Source organism: Centroberyx gerrardi, chromosome 1 (genome assembly GCF_048128805.1).
Source record: "Centroberyx gerrardi isolate f3 chromosome 1, fCenGer3.hap1.cur.20231027, whole genome shotgun sequence".
NCBI lineage: Eukaryota > Metazoa > Chordata > Actinopteri > Beryciformes > Berycidae > Centroberyx > Centroberyx gerrardi.
Genome location: NC_135997.1, coordinates 15,898,357 through 15,921,784, shown reverse-complemented (window position 1 = coordinate 15,921,784; position 23,428 = coordinate 15,898,357).

The window sequence follows — 23,428 nt, the reverse complement described above, 5'->3', positions numbered from 1 at the left end:
TTGCTAGTGCCATGTTAGTGTTAGTCAGAAAGCTGTTGTGTGCTTGGATTACAGAGGGTTAGTGTGTGCATGAATAGCATGTGTGTGTGTGTGTGAGTGAGTGAGTGAGTGAGTGAAATAAAGAAAGAGTGACTACACGTGTGTGTGTGTGTGTGTGTGTGTTGATGTTGGCATAATGACTACTCTAGGCCCTGTAGAAGAGCTGAACTGAGGTCCTGCTGGTGTTTGTAATTGGCAGCGGGTGTTGCATTGTTGTTGAAAATAATCCTGTCAGCATAATCCGCCTTTGTGAGGTTCATTAATTGCATTTAAGATTGGATGCAATCTAGCTGATTCAGGGCCTGCTTTTGAGCCTTCCTCAGCCTCCGCTGCACAAAGCCCCTGTCACTTCAAAGGCTAAAGGGTCTAGCTAAGCGTGTTTTCAGATTTTTATTTAAATTTACATTGCTTTTTTTCATCCCTGAGACTCATAGCAGTGTGGCCACATTGTGTGTGCAGTGACAAAATGAATTTAACAGCCTGCCATCTTCAGACAGCAGCTGCTACTAAACACTGCTACTTGTGTGGTTGAGCTTAGGGCAACAACTATAAATTATTTGTATTTTTGAATAATCTATTGAATCCTATACCTAATATTAGTATATAATATAAAAACAACTTGAGCTACATTTCATTTCTTTACATTATAAATCTAAAGTTAGGATATGGTTATATTACTGTTATTTAAAAAATGTTTCTAACATGAAAACAGAAAAATGTTTCTGTGTTAAGATCTGACAAAATTATTAGTTTGATTAAAAAAAATCTCTTGTTGTGTACCCACAATGAGTAGTTTTTATATTATACACAACTAGCTACCATTATTGATATGGATAGCTGTCATTATTGATAATGGATAGGCCGCATGAATAGCATCTGATGCGGAATGCATTTTTAGTCAGTGGTAAGATAGAGCTGGCTGGTTACCTTGTGCACCGTCTAACAGTAAACTACAGCTGATAACTCAAAATGTTACATTCTCAATGTTAACAAATATTGCAAAACATTGTGATTTAATGTTTGACATGTCAGACAATGTCAGACATACTCTAAAAGACATTTTCTATTGAATCTAGGCCTCTAGTTCATATTCACTTGTTTGTGGACATGTTTCCATTGCTATTATGTTCCTATTTCCTGTGAAGTTACCCATTGCAAGGCTACTGAGACACTAACAGCATTGTTGCTGTAGCACTGGAATATTTACAATATCAGTGAACTGTAATGCAAGTGGTCGCACTCCTATTTTTCATATTCTCTTCAGACATTTAAGTGTAGCAGCAAAGTTGATAGAAAAACTCTTAACCGTGCTCATATGGTGGAACATAGATTGCATGTTCATTGCATAGATAAGACAGGTGATCAGTGACAAATCCATATAATGTTTTTAGAAAATGGAAAAACATTTTCAGCAAAAAGTGTTTTCAAATTTATTGAATTTATTAAATATAGCTCTAGTTGAACTGGTGTGTAATGTTTTAAATCAGCTGTGTGTACACATGCACACAGACATACACAGGCACACACTCACACTTGTCTGTACAGTATAATTCACTCCAGCTAAATGCACAGCAAAAGTAAGAGAACATTTTTGCAAATGCCATTCCTAATTGTATTTGGCTAAAGCTTGTTCTTGATTCCATGGTCATCCAGTCAATTCCTCCATAGAGAAAGAGCAGGAATTTGGAAGCACTCAAGCAGCCCAGCGTGTGATCGAAACACTGCTTTCGCTCACGCAGCCCTGCCTCTGAATTACCCTCCATTTTTATTTTCCTGAATGAAACTTTAGGAAATCCATTTAGGGCGGCCTCTGCAGCTTTGGCTGTCAGAGACATGGCCGCTTAAAACCAGGGGTCACCTCCACACTTGTTTAATAGCTACTCAGAGCACCTAAGTGAGTGTGTTTTTGCCCTAACTGGCAATAAATACTCTTGGATGGGCCTCGGTTTATCTTTTCTCAGTGTTTTAAAGGGACACCTCCTTTTAAAGGCGGAGAACACGCCAATGGCACCTCCTCAGTATGGAAACCAGTTTCAGCCCAGGAAGGAGTTATGTAAGTTGTTTTATATTAATAAAACATTCTTATTAGGAGTGTGTATCTCTCCTTCTGAGACCGATTCTGTACGCATCTCGATATAGAATCAGCAATTCAATGTGTGTAAGATACATTTTAAAGGATAGTTCGGTTTTTGGGGAATTTAGCTATATTTCCTACTTACCCAGAGACAGATGAACTCGTGGATGCCTTTTTTATGCCTCTGCGTGCAGTTTGAAGGTATGGGAACAGTTAGCTTAGCTCAGTTGCTGAAAGTCTAGGGGATCAGCTCCTCTCAAAAGTAGGAAAATAGACCTTTTAACTTCTCCAGTGATGGATGGCCGGTATAACAAAGCTATACGTATTCATAAAGTCGTTAATTCCGATAATAATAAAGAAATTAGATTATATCAACTTCCTATCAACTCTCTCATTCCCGGCTGGACTTCTTTTATGGTATTTTCAAGACAACTGGGAACTGGGAAACTTCCTACTTCCGAATAGGAAAAATTCCTAGTCAAAATCTCTGGTTCCCACCGCAACCACTTGAAAGCTCTGAGGTGGGAAGCAGGAAATTCCAAATGAGAAGTTTCCCAGTTCCCAGTTGAACATATCATTAGGCTCTGCCTCCACTCTCTTCTCGCGAGAGTGCAGTTTTGTAAACTCAAACCTTCAGGAGCTATCTAGCTAGCCATGTAGCTGGAGGTGAAGAGGGGCGAACAGGGACATTCTCCCACGAGTCCATGGCGTCTCTTAGAACGGGTCGCGAGATTAATACTGCTGCCTGTATATTTCACTGCTGCTCAGCAAGTTTCACATATTGGCACATTTTTATCAAGTTTTCCATCTTTCTTATAAAACCCAAAGTGGGTCCACACTTCACTGCAGTTTATAGGTGTTTGGTGCATCTTATATTAGCTCTCCATCGGTCAACATTTTTGACAAAACAATGGGCAGAGAAGCACTGACGGGAGGGGGAAAGTTTGTTTTCTTGGAGCGAGAGGCAGGGGGACAAGTGACATGAACCTTCACTGGGCTGACAACATTGGCAGAGACAAGCATATAGATTCAGATGGAGAGAAACACACAAGGAGTAAATTATATTATTAGGTGCTAAAGTAAAGAAAGATAAGCATCGGGCTTTTTTGATAGAGAAGCCTGCATTGATTTAGCTGCGATTCCTTCCCATCTTTTGCCAGATACAAGCTGTTTGAATCAGTGCAGCCGTATAAGGATTACCATGGTCTTGAACCTGTAATGAAGCGATTGTTCTCTTTTTACCAACCTTTTTTTAAATAGACAGATTGTGGCATGTTTAGTAATAATATTGTTGTTCCACAGCAGTATGTAGGTGATTGTTGAGGTGATTGGACACAAACAGCCATTGTTTGCATTCATACACTTTAGTTTTTCACAAGCTTTCAGTGGAGCTTTGTGCCAATCCTGATTGTTAAATGCACTCTGTCAATAAACCTGACTTGACTTAATTAAGCTCATACAAGCATAATACATTTCAATTCTTTCTGACCACTGAATATGTTGTCCCTTGAATGTGCTAGTCTATAGAGATGTACAAGCCAGAGCAATAAGAAAATGTTACGGCTTGTTCAATGTTTTTAGCCTGCCTGCTGTGATAGGTAGGCCAACAAACTCTTGCAGACTGTTTTTAGAGTTGCATCTCAGGTTACAAGATTAACAATTTCTTGGCCATTCCATGGCCATTCATGGATTCCCACACTGCTGTTGATGTCATCTCAAAACCAGTCAAAAACACTGAACAACTCTGACACTCTGGTGGCGGGGTGGTCGAGTGGCTAGTGGTGGAGCATCCACCCTGCTGAAATATCCTTGATAGTGACACTGATTCCCATTATTATTGCATTATTAATATCCGTTATCCAACAATGCGATACTTGTTTATAGGGCTGCACGATATATCGTTTCAGCATCGTCATCGCGATGTGCGCATGCGTAATAGTCACATCGCAGGACGTGCGATGTCATGTAAGCCTAAGGCACATTAACTCAAACACGTCATGCTACAACTTTTTTGCTGCTTGATTCAAAAGGAAAACTCGCACAGTTCTCATTTTCCATAACTAATCTACAAGAGAAGTCTGTCTGATATAACATAATTTAGTCCGATTTAAGGGTTTGTTATATGTATCGTATGTTACCTTTCCAGCTTTCGCGGCTCCGAACCGTAGTTGGGAAGCCTCTGGTGTTGTGCTAGCCTATTTTAGCTTAGCCTGGCTCGTAGCTGGTAACAAGCTTTTTACTAAGAGTCCGGACCAACTCTGCAGTGGAGAACTGGCACTTTATTTCGGTACAGCAGCGAACATAATGCACGGCCTCTCGGTGATGTTCTAAGCTCTTTTCCCGCTAACTATGGTAACTTTACTCACTTAGCATCCTGCAACTCACTCTGGCTGCGGCTAAAAACAAAAACACACTCACTTCCTACAACGTCACCCGCGCAGGTTACCCACAAGGCCACCTTCTTAAAGGGGCAAGGCTTGATAGAGCTATTCAAGTCATTTGGTGAAAATTCCTGTATTTTTTCATATCGCAATATATATTGCAGAAAAAAAAAATATTGCAATGTCAGTTTTTTCCAATATCGTGCAGCCCTACTTGTTTATACATTTGTTGTACTGTATATTTGCAATTGTTCTATTATTAATATAGATTTTCACAGAAGTTTTGTTACTAATCATTCATTATGCAGCACATGTGAGCAAAACATTTTGAGTGAAAGACAGTAAAGGGATTAGACATGGACAGAGCCAGGCATGGACACAGTGAAAGGGCAGAGGAAGGCTGGTATAGACAGTAGGTTTTGGGATTGAGGAAGAAAGAGACAATTCCCTCCCCCCTTTTATCTATGAGCCGATATAATAACAAGCGTGAACTCGCAATAGCTGCGACCACGTACGCGTATGCATACACGCGTGGGGAAATTTTTGTGGACCGACCGACCGACCGACAGAGCGAGCTATAGAGCTGCTGGTCGCAGCTAAAAATGACTCCTCTCCCAGTGCAAACCCCCCCCCCCCACTGTTCCGTGTAGTGTCCCACCAGGGACCACCAGGCTGCAGCCTTAAAGTTAACGAAGTTTGACTGAACTCGTCAGCTTCTGAGGGCAAAAATCCTGCAGACTAAGAAACCAGATGTGAGGGTACCTAAGCTTCAGACGGAAAGAGCTTACTTAAAGGGTCATTACAGTAGTACAGGAAATCACTATGGAGGGATGGAGGTGGGTTGGAGGGCAAATGTTCACTCCACCTGCTACAGTCCGCACCACACAAGCTCCTTTCAGCATGACTCTGATGGTACTTGCAGGCTCTCACGTAAATGTGTCTGTCTGCACGTGCTTGCAAAAGCACGTGCAGACAGATACACACAAGCAAACAAATTCTTCCTATAGCTGCCCAGATGAGATAGATATGTTTTTGTCTTTGTGCATTCACAAAGAGGCAGCACAGCAGGAGAACCTAAAAAATACATTATAGCTGTGTGTATCTCTGGGCAGAATACCCACCTTTCTCTGCTTTTTTGCCTGCATTATATTTATGTCATCTCAAGTGTGTGTTTCTCAGTTTGTACTGTGTCTTGTTCGGCATATGTCACACAGACATTCATGTGTGATTATTGATACGAGCATTTGTGTGCTGTATTGGTATGTCTCCTTCTCACCTCTACTTAATTCTGGTCTTTCAGGCATATCCGTCTCTTTCTTCTGTTTTTTTCCCCTCCCGTCTCTGGCTGGTGGCAGGAGGGAACTTGCCATGCATTTCACGTTGAAGTCAGAGTATGTTGCTATGGTGGTTGCTAGGGATTTAGCCTAGAGTGACGTGAAAAGTCTGAATATTAAAGGTGTCCTTCTGATGCCGAGCCATTGGAAGCAGCGAGGAATGAGCAATCACCTCGGAGAGGGTTTTTTATCTGTCCTTTCATTATCATGTCTCTCTCTTTTGAAATATCAGAATTGATTTTCAAAACACACCAAAGAAAGGACTGCATATAAAGGCACAAACCACAGAAAAAGGGCGAAAACACTGCCCCTCCATGTGATTGCTTGTTCATTCATTTTCCCATTTTGACATTTCTGGACAGAACATTCTCTGCACACTGCACATAATAAACGCTGCCGTCTTATCCATTTGCTCAAAAGATAGAAGATAAAAGAAAGTAATGTGTATGTGGCCAAAGGCTGGAGATATTCTGTGTTTGAAACAGCCGCTCTCTGAATGTGTTTTCTTCACATTTTTAATAGGCTCATTCTCTAAATGCAGTGCCCCATGATTTTGCATTGTAAGAATGTCCTTGGCTGATGCAGAGGAGGATTTACAGGGGGTGGACAAAATAACAATATATGAATATCAAGTACCCAATAAGGAGCTGAGCCACCCTTTTCCTTGAGAACAGCTTCTGTCCTTCTTGTAATGCTGTCATACAAGTCCTGAACTGTGCGCAGTGGGATATTGTACCATTGTTCAAGAGGGAAAACCTCCAGGAGCTAGAAATCTACTTTGCACTCCCAAACCTCCCTTAAAGGTTAAATGACGTTTAGATCTGTTGATTGTGGAGATCATGGAAGGCATTTGACTTAATCCTGGTGTTCATGAAACCGCTCTGGAATTTGTTTAGCTGTGCGCATGGGTGCATTATCATTTTGGAATATAGGAACATCATAAGTGAACATTGCTTGCACCATAGGGTGCACCTGGTTCTGTAAAATGGCCTCATATTTCTTGGCCGTTATACAACATGCAGAGTAATCATCAGACCTAATGGCTCCCACGAGATGCTTCTGCCATTACAGATCCACCACCATGTTTAACAGTTAGCAACAGATGTTGTGGGTTGAAGGCATCCTTTGGTTCTCTCCAAACATAAACCCCTCCAGATGTAGAGAAAAGGGTGAAAGATGACTTATCAAACCATATTACTTTTTTCCATTGCTTAGGAGTCCAGATGTTGTGCTCCTTACACCAAAATTGATTTCCTTTTGAGAGGAAAAATTGAGGGAGTCACTCTCAGAGAAGTTATACTGGCTGACCAGAGGTGTCACTAGTGTGAGAGTGACTGCTCAATATCTTTCTTTCTTTCGTTTTTAATGTCATTTTATGTATTTTTTCTGTTTTATGTGAAGTGCGTTGTATTTGCCTTGTGTATGAAATGTAGGTTTTTTTTGAGACAATAGTTTTTTGACGTTTAGCAGTGTCTGTCTATCCCTGTCGATGAGTTTTGATTTGTGACCACTGTTCCTCTTTGTCAGTGAAGTTTGTACATGTTTGGCATATGTTATGATTTTTGTGACTGTGACCTTGCTGCATTAAATAATTTAGCATTTTTGTGACCAATGAACCTGCAATTTGGGCAACAATTATTTTGTCTCTTTGGAACCCTGTTGTCTCATGTTACTTCGAAAACTTACATATAAAAGTGGTGATTGTCAGACCTCCTTTAAAGCTGACACAGTTTAGTTCAGTCTCTGTTCATTTCCACAAGTGGCAATTTGTTTGCAGTAACTAAAACCAAAATGCAATTATAACATTGTAGATACAAACATACACATACATACTGCTAACTGGCATTCAGCTTAATTTAACTCTCATGTGTAGCTACCATTGTAATTATGATTTAATTACCTCAAAGTTAAAGTACTTTTTCATATGGTGTTTCCGTTATTTTGTCCTCCCCCTACTTGACCATGTAGAAGAGGATGCACATACTCTCACTTAAAGTGTATCTACTTTTAGCTATCTTGTATTGGTTTACCTCCATGTGGATTACAAAAGCACTGAAATACATATCCATTAAAGTGTTTCACTGATGTTGAAGAGAGCTAGCTGTAGAGTCGACTATGAATCATCAACAGTTCTCGTTTTCTACCATATGTAGAACAGAGCATTTTTTTCTAGGGGAGTGGTGAACCAAAGGTGTTGTGTCCAATTAACAGATCCTGATGTTGCAAGAAACAGACCATCTTAAGTCTGACCTGAAATCACCCACATCCACAGTACACTAACCCCAATCTTTGTAATAAGCAAGTCTATATGTATTATTTATTTATATATATATATTGCAGGTATCCATGTAAAAATACTCTATGGCATGTCATACTGATCAACTCAATTACATTTAACTTTTGGTAATGTGATCTCCCAAAAGTGGCCAAACTGCAACATCATAATGTAGTGTTTAAGACTATCATACTTCTGATGATATTCACTACTTAAATATTTGAAAACAACTAAAATCTTTCAAGTCGTTCCAAGACATTAATGTTTTCCATTATCCCGTAATTTGAAACAAGATGCTCAAGTCTTGGCAAAGTATCAGTGACATTAGTTGTTTGCCTGCCATAATATCTTTGATTGGATGTTTGCATTCTCCTAAGTGTCTTTGTGATTGGATGTTTGCATTCTCCTAAGTGTCTTTCTTTCTGTGTGTGACTGCTTGGGATGCAAGCTTATTTAGCCTGTGGCAATCAATAGCAGCCTAAATGATAATGGCCAATGCCCAACTCAAGAGCTCAAGGCCTGGGGAGGGAAAGACCTGCCCTGCCCTTCCTCCCACTTGGTCTCGCACTGCCTTTCCCTGTCTTGCAGTCTACAGCTGTAGCAGCCATCACACAACCTCAGGCAGGCTAGTTAGCCCTGAGAAAAGAGCCTGAACCCCCGATCAATAACTTTAGTCTTGTCTGCCTAATTGCTCATTGGTTGACATTGGCGCCAGGCTATATGTAAGTGCATGTTCCCCCGAGTGATCGACTTCGGCTCTATTTCCACCACTTCCCGCCTAGTGTTGGGCTTACGTTCTGCCCCTCTCTCCTCTTCTCTCCTTTCTCCTGTCCTCGCCTCTGTTCACCCATGTTCGGGATGGGGAAAACCTGACCTGATCGGCTGCTCCCCAGTTACCTCGGCGGGATGAGACCATCCAGAGACTCCGGCGAGACGTGCTGCTCTCTCACCAGGCCCGTGACTCCCAGACCGCTCAGGTAAATATCCGGGTTTAATGACGAACAGGAAGATTAGCCAGTCACTCTCGCTCGCAATTCCAATGAGCGGCAGGAAATTAGCCAGTCTCGTTTGGGGTTTTCTGAACAGCTTATTGTATGATCTCACGCAGACGTACTATATGAGCGTGGAGCAGGGTGTGGAGAGGGCGGTATTGATTGTGCTCATTGTGAATTACGTGAATAGATAAAAGTGTGAGTGTGCATATATATGAAGCAATTATGTGCTCAGGTGCTAATGTAAAAATTCTGCTGAATAAATATGAAATATGCCTTTATCAGCATCCAACTTGTGTCCTCTCGACGCCGGTCATTTGAGATGATAATTGCGATGGCGTGTTTGCCTTTTCTCTGATGAGAGGAGATATTGTGATAGCTCTCCTCAGCCAGGATTTAAATGTGCTATTGATCAGTGTGAGGCTCAGGAGCTCAAATCAAAACAGCAGTACAGCCCCCGCACACTTGCATATACTTCTGCCTTTGTTTTTCACATTTTATTTTCAAGAAATCTTACAACCCACTGACATAAAACATCCGTTATTATGTCACTTACCATAAGAAGCTCATTTGTATTCGTTCTCTCTCTTTTTTTCCAGTAGTAGTGTGCTAATGTCATGATTTAAATGAAGTATTGATCAGTTTAGGAGGGGAGAATAGAGAGAGAGGGAGCGATTGTGAGGGAAAGAAAGCAAGACCAGGGTTATCGGTGTGGATCGCACACAGAAAGAGAGTGCTAACGGATGAGCCACGTTTTAAGCGATTCCGTGAAATGGATTTCTGCATAATCTTTATTTTTAATTCAGGAATAATTGTCAGGCTTTTTCATCTGACTTATTCCGAGGAGGAAAAATGGACATGGAGGCGGCAATGATGCTTTTAACAGGGCAGAAATGGAAAAGAAAAAACTGTTTTTTATTCTTGGTTTTGTTGATTGCGTGGATTATTTCCCTGCCTGTATGCAGATGTTTCAGTAGTGGTTTGTCTTGGGTCCTGTCTGGGTCTCCATCTTGTCTGGTTATCATTTCTTCTGCAACGACGACACTGCAGCAGCAGCGTCAGGCACACTGGACTAAAGCCCCTGTCCAAGTGAACCAGCACCTGGGTCTGTTTGTCTTCCTCTTGCTGTCCTCCTTTCCCTTCTCCCAAGCTCCCTCCTCTTCTTCCCCTCTCTCTCTCACACTGTCTCTCACTCTCTCTCTCTCTTCCCCCCCAACCCTTCCTCTCATGTGATTTAGCAGGGCAAGGTTGTATTAATTAGAGGCTTGTTTATTATTGTAAGCGTGCCCACTGGCCACGCAACTGTTGTTGTCAGTCTCACAACAGTATAACTCACTGCTGCTATAGCTAGCCTGCTTCTGGCACGCTTGTATTTTTACTGCAAAATATTCTTTTAACTGTCCTAGTTTTGTTGTTTCAGTCTTTTATGTCAAGTTTTTAAAATGTAGATTTGTTCAGACATCTTTTTCTTTGTCGCTCCGACTTGGATTTTGGATTTTTAATGTATTGATAATTCTAATTTGTTCTGATAGTTATAATTGTTAAGACTATACAAAGTGTTGCATTTGTAATTGTTTTTATCAACATGAACCATGAAATTCTATCTGAAAATTTTAATCTTGTTGGTTATTGAAGAATAGACATTCGTATTTGTTCCTTGGTGGATATTGTAGTCTGTTATCGACCTATTGCTATTGTTTAGAATAAAGTCTGGATCCTCTCTAGCCATCAATAAGTGTATTGTCATTGTTGTCATTTTCATTGTGCAAATTTCAAACATTTCAATAGGCTATGTGTTTTTGCTGAATATATTTTTTGTGATCGATCATTCATTCATTCATTCGTTCATTACTTCATTCATTCAACTGTATATTCTGCTATCTCCCTGATGACAAATAAGCAGTTCCTTCAGGCAGATATCAGGCCTGATCTTGGGGGGACAGGGCTCTGGGTGGCTTTATTTCCAGGCGGGTATCTGCTCAGGAGGAAGGGGAGCCATGGTGCATCCCAGCCTCAGCCACGCAGCGAGCAGGCTGGCTGCGCAAAGAGGATAGGCTCTGTGTACCGGATTGATTTTTCTCCTCCTCTCGCCGCCCTGCCTTCTTTTGTGGTTCAATAGCTGGACATCCAGGAGCAAAGGATCTCTCAGCTGCAGACTGAACTGCAGGAGAGCCGACTGGAGCTCCGGAGGACACAGAGTCGCGTACAGCAACACCAGAAGCAGCTTCAGAGCCAGACCCAGCAGGCCCAGGAGCTCCAGACTCAGGTACAGTACTCACTACTAGGCCCAGGCTTTGGCCAGTGGGGCCTCAGACTCTGCCATCATGCTTCATGTGCCCATCCCTATGCATGCAGTTTGAGCAGAGCAGCATGTTGAGCAGGAATTTGAGAGATTTCAAAGATTGCAATCCCAATGACTGTCTTATAACTATTTTGATGTCACTACTGTGTATTCTACTATCCATACTGTAAATTGCTTCATATTGATTGGAATTTGCTTGACTCATGTGCCATCTGACCTATGGTAGTGCAACACTCACAAAGTGATATTTGGGAACCACTGTGAAAGTGTTGACTGTTGTATATCAATGACAAAAAGGCAAGGAAGATAATATTTACTTGTTCTGCAGTTAAAAAGACAGATGCTACACACAGAAAGAAAAACTGTACATCACACAAACAGGTAGGCGAAGGTGTGTGTGTACGCCCTACACAGACAGTGGAGTCGACAGACAAACATGTTCAGTATGACAAAGAGCTACTTAGTCAGATTGACAGGCAAGACAAACCCAGGCCTCTGATGATTGATGACTGGGCTTTTAGAGATGTATTCAGAGTAAAAGTGCTGCTTTCCACCTCCTCTAGAGAAAAAACACTGACCAATCGGAATCACCGACTGTGTTGATTGTTAGTGTCTGTGTCACCTGTCGCTAAGCCTCTGGGCAGACTCTGTTTGTGGAGCTGAATCAGAACCTGAGGTGTCATCTCTCAGTCGCACTCTCTCAGTATTGTTGACTGGAACGTTCGCAGCGCTGCCTTCCCCTCTCTATCCCGGCTTATTTTCTCAGCCTCTCTCCCTAACACCCTTCCAGCCTCCACTGACCTTAACCATCCATCTCTCTTTACCCTCCCAATCATTTTCTCTCACTTTTCACTAACTCTCTCACTCACAGGTTCCAAGAGCTGCTGAGAGTAAATTGTTTCTGGACTTAATTTGAGACCATTACAAATGAACTCATCATCTCCCTCAACTATTGTCTAATATATGTCATTCATGATTCATTATTAGGATACTATCTCACCAATTGTCATACACCATTATAGCGATAATACCCAGGAGGGCATTCTTTACTGTAACTCTGCAATGGTGATGCAATAGCAGCACCGAAGTACCCATAATCACTGTAAAAAATGTCCTCAAGGTGTTGTGGCTTTTACATAATGGTTATAAAGTTAGATATAAAGTTTTCTCCACAGTGGTATACATACAGTACATACGATTAAAAACCAGAAGTTTGCTGTCTAGCTCCCTGGTTACCATAGGAGTTGACATAGCAACCAGTGAAGCTCTACGGGAATTAACAGCATGGTTGGAACACATCTTTAACCAATCCAATAGCTTGACTGAAACTACGCATTGAGTATTTTATTTAGTTTAATTGAGTGTATTATTTGTTATTGAGAGTATTGTTGTATGTATTGTGAATAACAATTCAGATTGTATTGTAACACTAAATATGACACACATGATGTTTTCAGTCACTCATACAAACCTTGAAGCAACCTTGAAGAAGTTGCACTATTGTCATGCAGGACAATAAACGTGTTGTTGCACTTTATGTGATGAATGAAATGCTGCATCTTGCGGAATAGGCTTACAATATGAAAAATGTAGATGTAGTTCTGTAGATGTATGTGTGAGATGTTAGAGTTGTCCTTGTATTGTATTGTATTGTATTGTATTGTGCCATGGTAGGCTGTCATCTCTTGATTCCCTCTCTCTTTCTGTCATGTCTCCCTCAGCTGGCTGCAGTCAAAGGGCGTCTTGTGCAGGTGGAACGAGAGAATGAGGCACTCATGGGATGTAAGCGGGAGCAGAGAGCTGAGGTCAGCCCAGCTTGCGGAATTCACCAGCACAATGCACGCACTCTCTGGACAACACACCCCCATACATAGTCCATCCCATGTTCACCTACACAGTCACACTCAGAGGGCTACACACATATGAACATGCCAAGGTGCAAACAGAGCGCACACACCAAAAGCCGACTCCAGATGCAATATAGTGCATCCACTCTTGCCCATTCACTGTGGAAGTCCATAATCGTCAACAATACACTCCCACTCATATTCTTCCAAACCTCAAAGTTCAAAGGAAACCATACATTTTCACAAGGCTACATCTGCCAATGGATATTTCCTATGTTCTGGCACAATTGGCACTGTAAACTGAACTGTCAGCAATGTATATTTCTATGTGTATATATGGCTGTTTGGTAGATCATGTAGTTTTTCATTACATATCAGGGTTCCCAATGGTCATGGAATTTTGAGACATTTATTCCAGACAGGTAAGTTTACAGGAATATACCAGAATGTATTTTACAACTTGTTTCACACATTCACTGCATTAAATTGGTTTTTTTTATACATTGTATGGCCACTTCTCCATAGCAAGCCCACTGTAGTGTAAACCAAACTGTTTACCCCTTCAGAACTTTTCTGAGCTGATAAATAACATTAACAAACCAGGGAGGAACATTTTTAGGTCATGGAAGCTCTCCGACTTAATTATGGAAAGTCGTGGAAAAGTCATGGAATTTTATTTTAGGGCCACGGTGGGAACCATGACATATGTATCTGTGCCAAATACCGTAGTCTATGATGTATGTGTGCGCATGCATGCATGTGCGCTTGTGTGTGTATGTGATTGTGGTCACATCTGTGCTTGCATATACATTATATTCACATGTATATGTGCACTCATCAGTTTTCCAGTTGCCCCTCCCAGTTGTGCTCTTTCTCCATTAACCTGGGTGGACAGCCATTTCCACTCAGGAAGCTGCCGTGTCTCAGGAGGATAAGGGCATGCAGAGGAGTTAAACATAGATATGGCTGAGGGCTGAATATGGGATCCTACGGTGGTAGGAATGAGGATGGATAATGGGAGCCACACTGACCTTATTTCCATGGATTCCTCTCCAGTATTAGTAGTGGGTCATGGGATGGACCCTCTCCACTGGTCTCAGTCTCAGGAGGATCAGAAGGAGATAGACTCCAGTGTCCCAAAAGTCTTACAGATCTAACATCTCCAGTTCTGTCTCGATGTGTCCATGTGTCTCGGTGTGTGTGCGTTTGTGTATATGTCATGTATGTTTGTCTGTGTCTGCCCTTCAGGTGGGGCGGCTGACTCTGCAGAGTCCAGCGCAGGGCAGAACGGCCGCAGAGTGCAGCCAGGTGGAGTGCAGATGTAAAGACCTGGAGGATAAACTGCCACAGAGCCTTGCCCAGGCCACACAGGGCCAGGATAGAGCACAGGATGCCAACAGGAGGGTGAGAGAACCACTGCTAGGCCTGAAGCCTTGTGTGCTCAGCTACACAGGGACGCAGACACAGGGAGTGCTGCTGACCCTGTAAGATAATGTCAGTGAGAGGATTTGGTGTCCTGAATCAAAAAGGGTAAACTCACAGCAAGCTTCACTCCTCTCTCTGGTCTGTCAATGTATTTGCTGCTCTGGTTAGCTGGTTTTACCAACGCAGAGGCAATGGATCTTATTAGGTAGAGGTGTGTTGATTCAAAGATTTAATTCAGAGCATTGGGCTAAGCATTTATATTATGACTTAAGCTAGTCAAAAACCTCTGACCTCTTAAACTAGTCTGAGAGCATCAAAAATATTGTGTTGAATATCATAATGAACAATATTTTATAGCGACAGAGCTTATTTAACTCTTGTCTAATTGTTTCAGTGGGTTTCATATTTATTGTACCGGATACTGCATATCCAGACATGACTCGGTTACAGAACAGAATTAAATATGTTTATGTTATATATTTACACTGAATAGCTACTCTTGCTAGCATATAATTCCACTGGCTATGATAAAGCTAGTGTTATAATTGTTGTGGTTCAGAATCCAAAACTCCCACTCATCCACTCACTTCACATTAGATGGGGAAAGAATGGCACATTTCCTGCATTGCTCAGTAAACAAGCAGCACCTTTATTTCAGAATAATTATTCAAAATTATTGGGCCCGAACACCCAACAAACTCACACACCAGAAAATGACTATACATTTGTCTTGCATCCCTTAGTGGCGTAGGTTTGAAAATGGCCTCCGCTCAGCCTCTCTCTTCAGACAGCCATTACAGCAGCACTACATTATTCTTATTCACTGGAGGTTTAGGAAATTGTATGTGTGAGAGAAGAGGATTTTGTGTGTGTGTGTGTTTGTGTGTGTGTTTGTGTGTGTGTGTAGCCATGTGCATAGGCTTGCAGGCATAGAGGTTGTGTTTTTTCATTTTATGCATGCGCGTGTGCATGTGTGCATGTGTGTGTATGTGTTACTCGTCTACTCTCTCTCCATGTCACCTTTGTTGACTTTGTCTCTCTCCTCCTGCAACGCTGTGCTCTCTGCTTTAATGACGCATATATCCTATCTCCAGCCCCTGCCTAATCCCAGCAGCGCTGGCTCAGGAACAGATTACTGCTTCCAGACACCAGAGGAGAGAAGAGGAGAGTGGGGTGGGGGATGGGGGGTGGGGGGTGGAAAGAGATACCTCAGTGAGACAATATACAGGGGGATGGAGGAGACCAGCACATGCATGTGCACATGCACACATAGGCATTCACATCAACATTCATATTACATGAATGTTCTCTGAGATAAATGTCCTTGCTGAATACAATCCCTACAAATTTCTGCTTTACTTTACTATGCCACGTGTTAATTCCCACTGAACCCCTTTACACTGACTTGTTCTTTCACATCAAGGCAAGACAGCGGAGATGTTACTGGATGCTCTAAACTCTGCTTTCTTCCCCTCTCTCTCCAGGCCGAGGAGAAGATCCTGCAGCTGCATGCAGAGTTGTCCATCTTGAAAGTCCAACATGGCTGCCTCAATCAGCAGGTACAGTGCTCCTAGCTGCTCAGACCCCAGCCACCAGCATCAGAATAGTGATGTTATTTATATTTTATTTATTTTGGGACAGCAAGCATCCGCCCTGCTGAAGTGTCCTTTACCAATCCCTGACAGCTCCAAGGGGCGATGCTCTGTAGCTGACCCTGCACTCTGAACTCTCTGTGGAGGGGGAGGAGGCAAGTCAAAAAGGAATTTCTCCTTTGGGGATCAATAAAATATCTCGTTATTAGTCTATTACATTCACATTATTATTCCCATTGTTTGGATCACAGTGTTTCTTTTATGTATTTGTATGCCCTTTTGGGTTGCCTGGTTTTTCACTGACTGGTAAACGTGGTAAAAATGTTCAGGATTGGTCAGCTGCCATTTAGCGCTCAATCATGCGCTCTCTTATCCACACACATGAACATATACACACACACATAGGATAAGGTGTGAGTAAGCGTGCCCCCTTCCAAACATGGTTATCTTGGGGTTAATCAGAACCTTTTTGCAGACCCCCAGCTCCACGTGTAAATAATTGGGAGTGGTAAGAGCTGGAATGGTTTTGACCGTCCAGTGGCTGCTGTCATCACGCGGGCTCCCTCCCAAGAACATGACTTTTAGGACCAAATGATTGCTAATAAAACATTTGATTGAGAGGAGAAGAGAGTGAGAACCATAAACAGGCTGGATTCTGCCCTTTAATTTCACCATCTCCAGAGAATTGGTTTTGCTGTGCCGCAGAGCAGGTCCCACACACAAGCAGTTTAGTTGTCTGCCCAAGGACTGAAATTTAATTTAGCCTGTGTGTGTGTGTGTGTGTGGGGGTGGGTGTGAGTGTGAGTGTGGATGCATGCGTGTTCCTGTGCATGTATGTCTGTGTGTGTGTGTGTGTGTGTGTGTGTGTGTGTGTGTGTGTGTGTCTGTATCTGTCTGTATGAGGCAGTTTTGACTGCCTCTGTGTGCAAAAATAGTTTTGCATTAACTGCATATGTTAGAGTTTGTGTTTACAGTATGTATATGCTTGTAAGTATGTGTGTGTGTGCATGCTGTATTTTGTACTTTCTCATTCCCTAGTGAAATAATCATTTTACACTGCCAGGAAAGTTACAATAGCACAAAGATGTGCACTGCAGAGCTGCAAGTGGTGCAGGTCAGTATGTGGTGTTATGCTGAGATCCACTAGCCATAGTGATCGGTGGATTTCACAATCTACCACCCACTTTCAAATTTGTATCTGCTGAATATATTGATACTGTAGTTAAGAACGCCAAGCACCAGTCAACATGGTTGGCTGAGTAGACAAACATGGCAGCCATAGCCTAAATTTACCAGCATTCAGCCCGTTGCTGGTGTTAATTTACCACCCTGGTTGTATTGAGGCTTTTGTTTGCTTCGCACACTTCTCTATTGTTTCTGAATTTGAATGTATCCTTGTATAGTAGTTTTGCACAAGAGGTGTTAAGCTATTCTTACCTGATAAATGCCCCTAGCTGCTGTTGGCATCATGAGTTTGCTGTGCTCTGGTTAATTGTTGTAGATTTTTTTTTTTTTTTTTTGGCAGTAATTTTGTTGACTTGTATTTGGTGATGGCATATTTAGATAGTATGGCAGCTGAATTGTTTAACAGTGGCTGTGTTGGGTTGTAGTATGGTGTGTGTGTGTGTGTGTGTGTATGTGTATGTGTGTGTATGGTGCAGGTTCCTGATGAAAGCCTGGAGCAGAGGCATATATCAGAGCTCCAGCACTAATAAAAGGCCAGCAAGCGGTGCTCCTCTCCTTCTGGGAACAGCACCGCTTTTTACTGCTTCTCTGACAGCAAGATAAAGTGCTCGTCCAATTAGAAAAATATTTGGCCACATACCTACCAACAGAGAGCCTGTGTTTTTATTTTTCATGCCATTTGATCAGGAATCCTTGCTATTTTTACAGAGTGTTTTCTTATCATTGTGTCCTGTGTGTGCACATTTTATTGTGCACCCCACCACTGCACCATAATGCTGTATTAATGAAATCACAGTAGTTTTATTTTGGTGTCTTTCTTACTAAGGGTAGGGCTTGGATGCAGTTGTGTTTTGGTATAGGTTTGGGATTTTGGGGGTGAGGCACTATGTGTTTTAATATTTTGCATGAGGGGTTTCATGCTGCTGTGTGTGTTTGGGTTGAAGTCATTCTTGTTGCCCCTGTCATTTGTCTATGCCTCATACAGGGAATGTGTGTATATATACTTAATTCTTAACCGTCGATGCTAGTCCCTATCTCTGTTTAAGAATACTGTAGATGTTTTTTTTTTTTGTTTTTTTTTTTCCAGAGAGTGCATTAAAATTAAATTCTCTCTTGTTGTTGTGAAAAGAGGCACACGTAAAAAATAATTGGCTGTAGGAGAGAACAAAGGGCTGGCTCCTCTCTCCTCCCTGCACACCCCAGCCAGGCATTAATACCAAGCCTGCTGCATTGTTCTGCTGTCTGCAGCCATCCCCCTAGCCAGACACTCAGCTCTGGAGAAGTCACTTTTAATGTCTGATAATCAAGGTGAATTTTCAAAAAGCTGCCATTTTCAAATGATGGTGTATATATTATGTGTAGATGGGAGTTCAGGAGTGGAGGGGCTCCTCTCCGTGAGAGAGGGAGCTTCAGCCATGCGCAGTGAAAGAGAGACACCTAACGGCTACAGGCGGGACTGCAGGCAGGTTTTCGCTCCAATAAGAAGCAGATAAGGGAAGGAAGCCGGCTGGAATATCAATGTCATTGTTGTTGCAATTTGCCCGGTAATTTGCTTTGTTTTAAATAAACACGTTTTTGCTGGTTATGTATTCTTTTAACTAGTGACCCCCGTGTCCACTATACTGCACACAGTCCAAAATAGCAGCATGTGTTTGTCTCCTATGGGTATGGAGAATCATAGATGTATTTCCAGAGTGCAGACACTGGTTTTCTCCTGTCTGCTGCTGCCCCTTGCTGAAGGGAGCTCCTGTGTTGTTGTTGTCGGGGAGTCGGGGGAGCCAGCAGCGGAGTAGGGGAGCTCCATTTCTCTGCTACAGGGCAGAGACTCATCTCCCTCTCGCTCCTCCCATCTCCCTTCTTCCCCCGCTCCTAGGTATGATTATTTCTCCTCCGCTCCACCGCGCCATATATTCCAGGTCTGCAGTTACCCCTCCCTGCTGTCATTTTTCATGGCATGTTTTTGCCCGTGTGCAGCGCTGCACATTTGCACTGTGCCTGTGCAATATGTTAAGGAGGTGAATATATGCAGTGTGCAGAATGTAATAAGTATATATTTATTTTCTTTGCTGGTGATTTACTGGTGTTTCCGGTGCTTGAGAAAAAAGGCCGGGCTCCAGCCATGTATCTTAACAAACATGACTGCTGCGTATGCACTCACCTCCAAGGCTTTTTACTCACCGGGGAAACCAAATTATACATCTGAGAGAGACTGGCTGTTTTTTCGTGCTGTGACTGTTAAACAAACGGCTTGGTATTTTCAGATATAGCCTCGCTAACGCCACAGACAGTGGTGGTATAAGGTTTGGGCTGTGTATTTGGCATTTGCTATGTTAGAAACTGTCATTTTTATTTAGATTAATGACGTCAGCGGTAATGGCAGCGTTGACAGCTGAGGTGACCGGACGCGGTGGCTCCCTCTTGCCGTTGTCTACTTCAAATACTCCTAACATGACTAACACCAAGCCAGGCAGCCAGCCAACAACACCACAGGTTGTTCATGTTCACCACCAGCCTCTCCTCTCTGTCTCCACACTGCCCCTCCTGGTAGTCCCCCCCCAAAAAACACTGAGCCATATGCCAGGGGTCTCTGAAATAAAAACGCAGATACTACTAACACACACGGCTGAAATTGACATTATACTCTTGAGGGGAAGTAGATTTAACCCTATGAAACAGTAGGATTTAAATGGATTCTGTGCTGGGAGCCGCATGGTGCACAAGTCTCCCTCTGTGAGGCTGTCACAGAGAGGGAGAAGATTTACAAAACAGAACATTAAAAAAACAAAAAAACATTTCTGAAGTAAATGGTGATCCACTGTGTATGAGTTTGTTATTGGTTGTCTGGGTTGTGTGAGTTTGTTTTAGATTTAAGAAGATTTAATTACCATAACAGACTGACTTACTGCACCACAAAAGAAAGAGGGGTTAGAAAACACCCCATTTTTACAGTTTTGCTACCTTTTGGCTTTCTGTTTTAGAGGACAGTTTTTGTTTTTGTTTGTTTTCGTTTATGTGTCAAAATTGTTGAAAAGTGCATACTGAATGGCAATGAACATAATATTTTTTTATAATAATTTTGACGTAGTATGAAGTATTTACTGTCGTGGTTTTGTTAGTACATACGCTGTAAATGTGTGTGTGCAGTATTTGTGTATGTAGGTGAAGAGTGTCTGTCTCCTGGCTGTGGGTTGCGATGCATATCACCTATCTTCCACTGAGAACAACTTTGAGTTTCTAGCAGTCCCATATCCCATGCTGTAGGCTACAGACATCACACCAGTCTGCTGTCATATCCGTCACCGTAATGACTGCCAGACCATGAGGCTCAAATTTCAGCTTTTCCTGTTCTGATTCTTAAATATGCACAGAATTGAATGCATCTCGGTGGCTGCACTGTTTGTTTATAATTCACTGCTTTGCGCCTGATATGATATGTGATTTTTATTCTTACCTACATGATACGGTTCCTTGATGCTGCATTTTTTTTCAGGTAACTTGGTTTTGCCTTCAGTATGATTGCATAATAGCCAAGTGTTCAAATGTATGAGTGCTTTATTTGTTCCCGGCAGTAGTAGTGGTAGTGTTATTTTTCATTGGCTGGTTGGAGGGCATACTTTCAAAGTGTTGATCTCAGCTGTGGTGCAGAATAAAGAGGGAGAAAGGAGGAGGAGAGGGCCGCAGGCGTTCTGATGAAGGGATGTGCGGGGAATGTGAGCGAGAGTGTGGAGAGAGAGAGGGGGGGAGCGTTTTGCCAGTCCGGTGTGGCAGAGCAGGTCTGGCTCGGTGCCAGCCTGGGCACTGTGCCCACGAGGAGGCAGTGTGTGGCTAGCACTGACTGTGGCACACACACACACACACACACACACACACACACAGAGAGAGACGGAGGGAGACACAAGGGTGGGGGGGTGGGGGCACAGGGAGATAAATAGTGGAGGGGGGAGAGTGACAGACAGATCTATAGATAGACAGACAGACAGAGAGTAGACACACTGAGGCTGGCAGGCTGACTGGCAGAGGTGGATGCCCGTATTTGCATGTGAAGAGGCCAGGTTGTGATACAGCAGGAGAGGGTGAGGGCCGGGGCAGAATGGGGCAAATTCTGTTGGCCGGCGCTGTGTCATTCAGCTCTATTACTGATCATCGGCCTACATGATAGTGATGCTAGTCAAACTTTTCGCGTCCCATTCTCACGGAAGAGAGGGCAGCAGAACGGTTAGCGCAGTTCATTTACTCAGGCGTTTGTTGTTTCAAGTAATCATGCAGCTTGAGTTTTGCTGTTAATTTCATTGTCTATTGTTTCCTTTTATCATTGCCTGACTGAATACTTTCTTCATGGGACGCAAATGTTATCTTTCTGCTTTGTATGCATTTACATATTGTTTGCCTTTCTACATTTTATCCCCCTTCCCCATTACATTCTGCTTCTCTCTCTCTCTCTCTCTCTCTCTCTCTCTCCCCCTCCTTCTGTTCTCCTCTTTGTATCCTTAAAATATTCTGCACACCCCTCAGCAGTTCCGCATGGCAGACAGCCCTAATATAATCTGTGCGTCTGAATTCTAATTTATACCGTCAGGATAAAATAAATAGTCTGCAGTTAATTATGGGGAGCCAGCTCCTGGCTTTGCCCCGGTGATTTATGAAGTGCACGTAGGCATTCTGCAACGCATTTTTCTTAATTTATTTTTAATCTGTCTTTCAATTAATTTTACTGCAAACGTCTTAATGACGGCAGAGGGCTGTGTTAATGAGGCCAGTGAGGTGAACAGGCACTCACTCCTGTGGCGTGGAAGTGAGAGGCGTTGAGGATGGGGTCATGCAAAGGGTCTGAGCCAACCGTCGAGGTCCGGTCCAGTTTGACTTCCCCTTCCCAGCCTCCACTCTGCTCCCGGGCCATCGAAGGGAGTTTCATACTCTTCGCTTCAAAGAGAAATGGTTCGTCTGAGGGAAAACAGAGCATTTGCCAGTTTTTCTTGGGCTGTTTGATGCGTCGTTTCATGATATGCAGCGGAGGAACTTTTTGTGGCTTATTTGACTTCCTCCGATGAATACAATGTCAATTGTTCTCAGTGACTGGCATTTTCACACCCACCATTCACATCTATTTGAGCCGGTTCATTCAGCTGTTGTGGAGGAAGCGTCATTCGATTCTTGAACTACGCCCCATTTTTCCAGTGATTTTGACACTGTGTGATTGCCCAATTCACACATCTTTGTAGACTGCTCACAAATTCAGCCCATGAAGAAAAATAGTATGCACAGGGGAAGCGAGTGAACCTGTTTTGACTAATGACGTCACAGATAAGTAAAAATCTAGTGCAGCTTTGATAGGCTGTTTGCAGACTGGCCGACTTAAGTGACTTGATTTCAGGTGTTGCTGCTTGCTTTTCTTTTCGTCTTCCTGCTTGTGTGGATTCTCATTCTGCTCACTCATACAGTGTTTGTCCCTGTGTGCCTTGTCTTATGGCTCTCAAGAGGAGGGAGAGAGAGCCGTAGTCTCTGCCTCACAGACAAGAAAATGCCTCACATGATTAGAAGCATTTTCTCCATCGTTTCACCCCCTCTCAAATTAGACCAATGTCTCCTCTTTACTTGTTATGCAGCATCGTTTTCTGCCAATTAGCATGGAGCGTGCTTGTTTCAGTGCTGCGAGGCCCTGGTGTGGAGTGGGCAGGAAGGCTAGCTGTAACCGTGGTGGTCAGGCTGCCAGACAGCCCGCGTCAGCCCACCCCATTAGGGACATCCGCACACAGCTCTCTGCATCAGGATGCTCTCATTTACCGCCTCCACATCCAGCCATTTATCTCTCTTTCCTCCTCTCTCTCTCTCTCTCTCCCTCTCACTCTCTTCTCTCTCTCTTTTTAATTTTCCTCTCAAAAACAGATCCCACATTAAGCAGCCAAGCATGGCTGGCTGCAGTGCCTCTCCTGAAAGAGCAAAGGAATGATTTAATTTCTCCTCCTCTCTGTCTCTGTGGCCTCC